The following is a 5,850-nucleotide window of genomic DNA, read 5'->3' as shown; positions in this document are numbered from 1 at the left end:
ATAACATCCAGCCCCTCGCCTGTCTGCCCAGTGTATAACATCTGACCCCTCGCCCGTCTGCCCAGTGTATAACATCTGACCCCTCGCCCGTCTGCCCAGTGTATAACATCTGACCCCTCGCCCTTCTGGCAAGTGTATAACATTCGGCCCCTCGCCCTTCATCCCGCTGTATAACGTCCAGCAGCTCGCCCGTCTGCCCGGTATATAACGTCCTGCCCCTTGCCTGTCAGCCCGATGTGTAACATTTCGCCACTCGCCTCTGGTTTTTCAAAACAGAGAGATGCCTCTTAATAAGTTTTTTTTTTAAATGCATTATAGACTATAGCAAGGTCAGATAATGAAGAGTGCTGTACTCTATAATGTGGGGAACATAGACACATACAAGGACAGCAGGATCAGGCCCATCACTCAGGAGCTCAGATTCCCAGTCACTAGCAAGCGCCCGGCTAGCTCAGTCGGTAGAGCATGAGACTCTTAATCTCAGGGTCGTGGGTTCGAGCCCCACGTTGGGCGAATGTTTTTATAGATATCTAATATATAAAGCTGTATGTGTGTATGTGTGTATGTCCAGGATTGGCATCTATCTGCACGGTCACAGCTACAGCCACAAAATTTTGCACAGTCACACGTCTGGACCCCGAGAGCGTCATAGGCTATGTTGTGAGGCGAAATTTTAACCCCGCGCGTTCCAATTCACCAAACAATTTTGCCTCTATCTACATAATGGGGAAAAAGTAAAAGGAAAAGTGTTGAAGGCAAATTGACAGCCAGAAGGAGATGTCATACAGGTATATACTATATACAGGGGAGATGATATACAGCTATATATTATATACAGGAGATGACATACAGGTATATACTATATACAGGGGAGATGACATACAGCTATATATTATCCATGACAAAAGAAAATAGATGTGGCACTCACCCAGAAGAATGCTGTGAATCGTGAATTTATTGAAGACAAGTTTTTACATCCGTGAGGACTGCAGGTACATAAAGAGGGTGCGGTGTTGGAGTGAGGACGACGGCCGTTTCACACGTATAGTGCTTCGACGGGTCTTGACTGTAGGAAAAAATAGAATGAGATTGGAATACAGAAAACCTATTTTCAGTGCTGAATAAAATATGAATAAAATAAAGGAATTTTTAAAACTTCATTAGAAATAGAAAGAAAGAAAGAAAAGAAAGAAAAAGAACCAGTCGCCCAACTTTTTTTATCTATATTTATTTTATATATTATATATTTATTTATTATTTACTAGCTGAAGAGCCTGGCGTTGCCTGGGCATAGTAAATATCTGTGGTTAGTTATAGCACCTCACTTCTCTTATTTTCCCATCAAGCCTCTCATTTTCCCCCTCTCATCTCTCATTTTCTCCCTTACACCTCTCATTTTCCCCCTCACTCCTCTTATTTTCCCCCTCACTCCTCTCATTACCCCCTAACACTTGTCATTTCGACCTCACATCTGTCATTTTCCGATCACTCCACTATTTTCCCTCACTCCTCTCATTTTGCACTCAAACCTTTTCAATTTCACCTCACACCCCTCATTTTCACCTCTTATCGGACCCGTCGAAGCACTATACGTGCAAAACGGCCGTCGTCCTCACTCCAACACCGCACCCTCTTTATGTACCTGCAGTCCTCACGGATGTAAAAACTTGTCTTCAATAAATTCATGATTCACAGCATTCTTCTGGGTGAGTGCCGCATCTATTTTCTTTTGTCATGGATTGCATCGTTGTTATTTCATGCTGAGCACCGTATGCCCACAGCTGTCGTGATACCTGCTTCATCAGCGGTCCGTCAGTCAGCCTAACTCAGTGGATTCCATATGGTTTCTAGTGCCGTCCCATTTGCTTTCTACATTTTTACAGCTATATATTATATACAGGAGGAGATGACATACAGGTATATACTATATACAGGAGGAGATGACATACAGGTATATACTATATACAGGAGGAGATGACACACAGGTATATACTATATACAGGAGGAGATAACATACAGCTATATATTATATACAGGAGGAGATGACATACAGGTATATACTATATACAGGGGAGATGACATACAGGTATATACTATATACAGGGGAGATGACATACAGGTATATACTATATACAGGAGATGACATACAGGTATATACTATATACAGGGGAGATGACATACAGGTATATACTATATACAGGAGGAGATGACACACAGATATATACTATATACAGGAGGAGATGACACATAGGTATATACAATATACAGGAGGAGATGACATACAGCAGGTATAAACTATTTACAGGGGAGTTGACATACAGGTATATACTATATACAGAAGATGACATACAGGTGTATACTATATATAAGGGAGATGACAAAGATGTATATACTGAGGGGAAAATGAGAGATGTGAGGTGAAAATGAGGGGTGTGAGGTGAAATTGAAAAGGTGTGAGTGCAAAATGAAAGGAGTGAGGGAAAATAGTGGAGTGATCGGAAAATGACAGATGTGAGGTCGAAATGACAAGTGTTAGGGGGTAATGAGAGGAGTGAGGGGGAAAATAAGAGGAGTGAGGGGGAAAATGAGAGGTGTAAGGGAGAAAAAGAGAGATGAGAGGGGGAAAATGAGAGGCTTGATGGGAAAATAAGAGAAGTGAGGTGCTATAACTAACCACAGATATTTACTATGCCCAGGCAACGCCGGGCTCTTCAGCTAGTAAATAATAAATAAATATATAATATATAAAATAAATATAGATAAAAAAAGTTGGGCGACTGGTTCTTTTTCTTTCTTTTCTTTCTTTCTTTCTTTTTCTAATGAAGTTTTAAAAATTCCTTTATTTTATTCATATTTATTTTATTCAGCACTGAAAATAGGTTTTCTGTATTCCAATCTCATTCTATTTTTTCCTACAGTGAATGTTTCCATATCTGCACTGAATACATTTGGGACAAACATTACAAGAAATATAAACTACCGTGTATGTGCACAATTCCTGAAAAAAAATAATTTCTAAAGTTCTGACCTACATTTCCTAAAATACATGTAAATAAAATCAAGTCGTCCCTGGGTGGGCTCGAACCACCAACCTTTCGGTTAACAGCCGAACGCGCTAACCGATTGCGCCACAGAGACAGCTGCTGTGTGAGAAGCTGTATGTGCTTAGGATCGCCGGGCTCCTGCAGAGAAGCCTGAATGGCAGTAGTACTTCCCTGCTATATGACCCAGAATCACAGCAGCTGCCCACAGGGGGGATTTACTAAACACTCGACAAATTCTAAAGAAGCTCATAACACTGATTATAATCCTCCAAGTACAAGTCTGACCCCTCCCTGTAAAATGGAAGTGGCAAACAGAAGCATGTAGGTAAAAGGAGTCTGGACTGTCACATTCTGGATTGCAGGCGTGCAGATGAAGTCCACTATACACTCAGCCATGTGCTAGTGAGCAGTTAGCGACAGGCAGAATATCTGAAAAGCTCCACCAATCACAACCCAGCCTGCAGAGGATGGAATCTTCATATTCTCAACGTTCTAAAGTCACCAAGCAGCAGAGTGGCGCAGCGGAAGCGTGCTGGGCCCATAACCCAGAGGTCGATGGATCGAAACCATCCTCTGCTAGGTTTTTTATTTTTTTTTAATTTTATTTGCTGTTAATATAAATTGTAGTTTTCATGTTTATACGTTTACTTTATTTACTCCATAACATGAATGCAAATGGCTACTATGTTTATAGTGATTGTGGATTCTTTGAATTCCTTTTATTCATTTTAACCTTTTCTATGTAAAATGTTCTGTGCATGGATCTGAGGCAGCATATGGGATACAGTGATATCAGATGTACACCGTGTAATTACTGCACGAGCCTGTTCACACACGGTAATATTGCATATCATGCATTTCTATGCGCTAATGTGACGTGCTGAAACCGCAATATTGGATATTTTTTGCAATTATTTATAAACACAAGAAATTCCACACCGCTCCTAAATGCATGAGATTGAATGCATTGTCATACCATAGTGATGTCATAATATGATGGGCTTCTTAAAGGGGTTGTAGGGTAGTAATTTATAAAAAAAAATGTAAGCCATGGATTGAATGAAAATAATAAATTGAGGAATTTTCACCCTTTAGTGCCCCACGCCCCACCCCCACGGAACCAGCACAGACCGCTCACAGAAGGCCTCCACCGGCTGTGGACACAGTGTCTTCACCGCTCAGAAATCTGCAGCCTGTAGATAACTGAAGTGGTCATGTGACTAGAAGTGCGCGTAATCGGAGAAACAGCAGATGATGAGCTCATCAAGTCACCTGATCCCTGCAGCCAATTACAGGCTGCCACCATGCTGATCGAGGAAGACACCGAATCCGGAGGAGCCTGCACTGGATCGGTGGGGGTACTGGAGGGTAAGTATGACTTGTTTTATTATTTTTAATCTATCCATACCTAAAAAAAATGTACAATTACTACTGGACAACTTCCCCATATTCCCGGTAGATTTCCGGCGACCGCAGTGCTCAGGCCGACAGCAGCGTTTTGCCGGCTGTCGGTTCTATAAACCACCACTTCCACTGCAAGCATGCGTCACAGCATTCATTACTGAACACTTTACGTCCTCACACTGATACAGTGTGAGGTGCACCACACATCCCTATATAAAGAATGATGTCTCCCATAACAGCCAATTAAGTTTGATGTCCCCCTTAATGACCCCATACACTATGAAGGTCACCACAGCCCCCCGCATAGTTTAATGTACCCCATAGACCCCCACACAGTATAATGTCCACCACAGCCCCTACACACTATGACGATTTCCCACAGACCCTTACACAGTATGATGGTCCCCCTAACATCCCCCCATACAGTATGATGGTCCTCCCAACAGCCCTCCATAGAGTGTCACGTTTACCCAAACAGCCCTCTATATAATATGATGGTCCTCACATACTGCCCCCATATAGTATGATGGTCCCCCACAAACAGCCCCCTATATAGCATGGTCCCCCACAAACAGTCCCCATATAGAATGGTGTAGCCCCACAAACTGCCCCCATATACAGAAGCATGATAGTCCCCACAAACAGCCCCCAATATAGTATGATGGTCACCCACAAACAGCCCCCCATATAGGATAATGGTCCCCCAAAAAAGCTCCCCATATAGTATGATGGTCCACCACAAACAGCCCCCATATATTATGGTTCCCCATAGCCACTAAAAATAAAAAAAAAAACCTTATACTCACCTAACCCTGGCTCCTCGTCCTCCGCAGCGTCTCTCTCCTTTTGTATCCCGTCTCTCAGTGGATGCTGGTGATGCAATGCAGTGACGACATTGTACCACTAACAACACCTGCGTGCGACGGCCTCCAACAGGCCACCAGTAGAAGAGATGCCCTTGGTATGCCTGAGTAAGTGACAGAACCTCCGCCTCTGTGCTCCATCACAATGCGGTGGCCTCCTGCAAGCCCTCAGCAGAAGGGATGCCCTCGGCCCACCTGCGTGAGTGATCTGCATGCGACAGCCATCATAATGACCCCTCCTCAGGAGTAGATATGTCCTTGGCCTGCCTGAGTAAGTGATGGCACCTGCAGCTCTGTGCTCCATCACAATTGTTAATATCAGTTAATGTGGCCCACGGCCAGGCCGGCCCATATGGCATTTGCCAGAACTGACAGATGGCCAGTCTGGCACTGGAAGAAGCTATATGCTTCGAAACGCGTTGATGAATAAATCACCTACTATTTAGATTGGCATCCGTCATTCTTCTTCCTACGGTAGCGCATAATCAACCCATTTCTTTTTTCTATTATCTATGCTTTATCTAATTGTGGGTCTGCAG

The 5,850-nt window shown here is 43.2% G+C and overlaps 2 non-coding genes across 2 annotated transcripts; both read left to right on the top strand.

The window, feature by feature from the left end:
- The first annotated feature begins 440 nt into the window (after positions 1-440).
- On the top strand, positions 441-513 carry TRNAK-CUU (transfer RNA lysine (anticodon CUU)). The gene has a single exon. It is a non-coding gene; the product is annotated as a tRNA-Lys (tRNA).
- A 3,038-nt stretch (positions 514-3,551) lies between these two features.
- TRNAM-CAU (transfer RNA methionine (anticodon CAU)) lies at positions 3,552-3,623 on the top strand. Its single transcript has one exon. It is a non-coding gene; the product is annotated as a tRNA-Met (tRNA).
- Positions 3,624-5,850: the final 2,227 nt, after the last annotated feature.

Source organism: Ranitomeya variabilis, chromosome 5 (assembly GCF_051348905.1).
Source record: "Ranitomeya variabilis isolate aRanVar5 chromosome 5, aRanVar5.hap1, whole genome shotgun sequence".
Taxonomy (NCBI): domain Eukaryota; kingdom Metazoa; phylum Chordata; class Amphibia; order Anura; family Dendrobatidae; genus Ranitomeya; species Ranitomeya variabilis.
The sequence above is the reverse complement of the archived record's forward strand: the minus strand, read 5'-3'. Positions and strand labels throughout refer to the sequence as shown.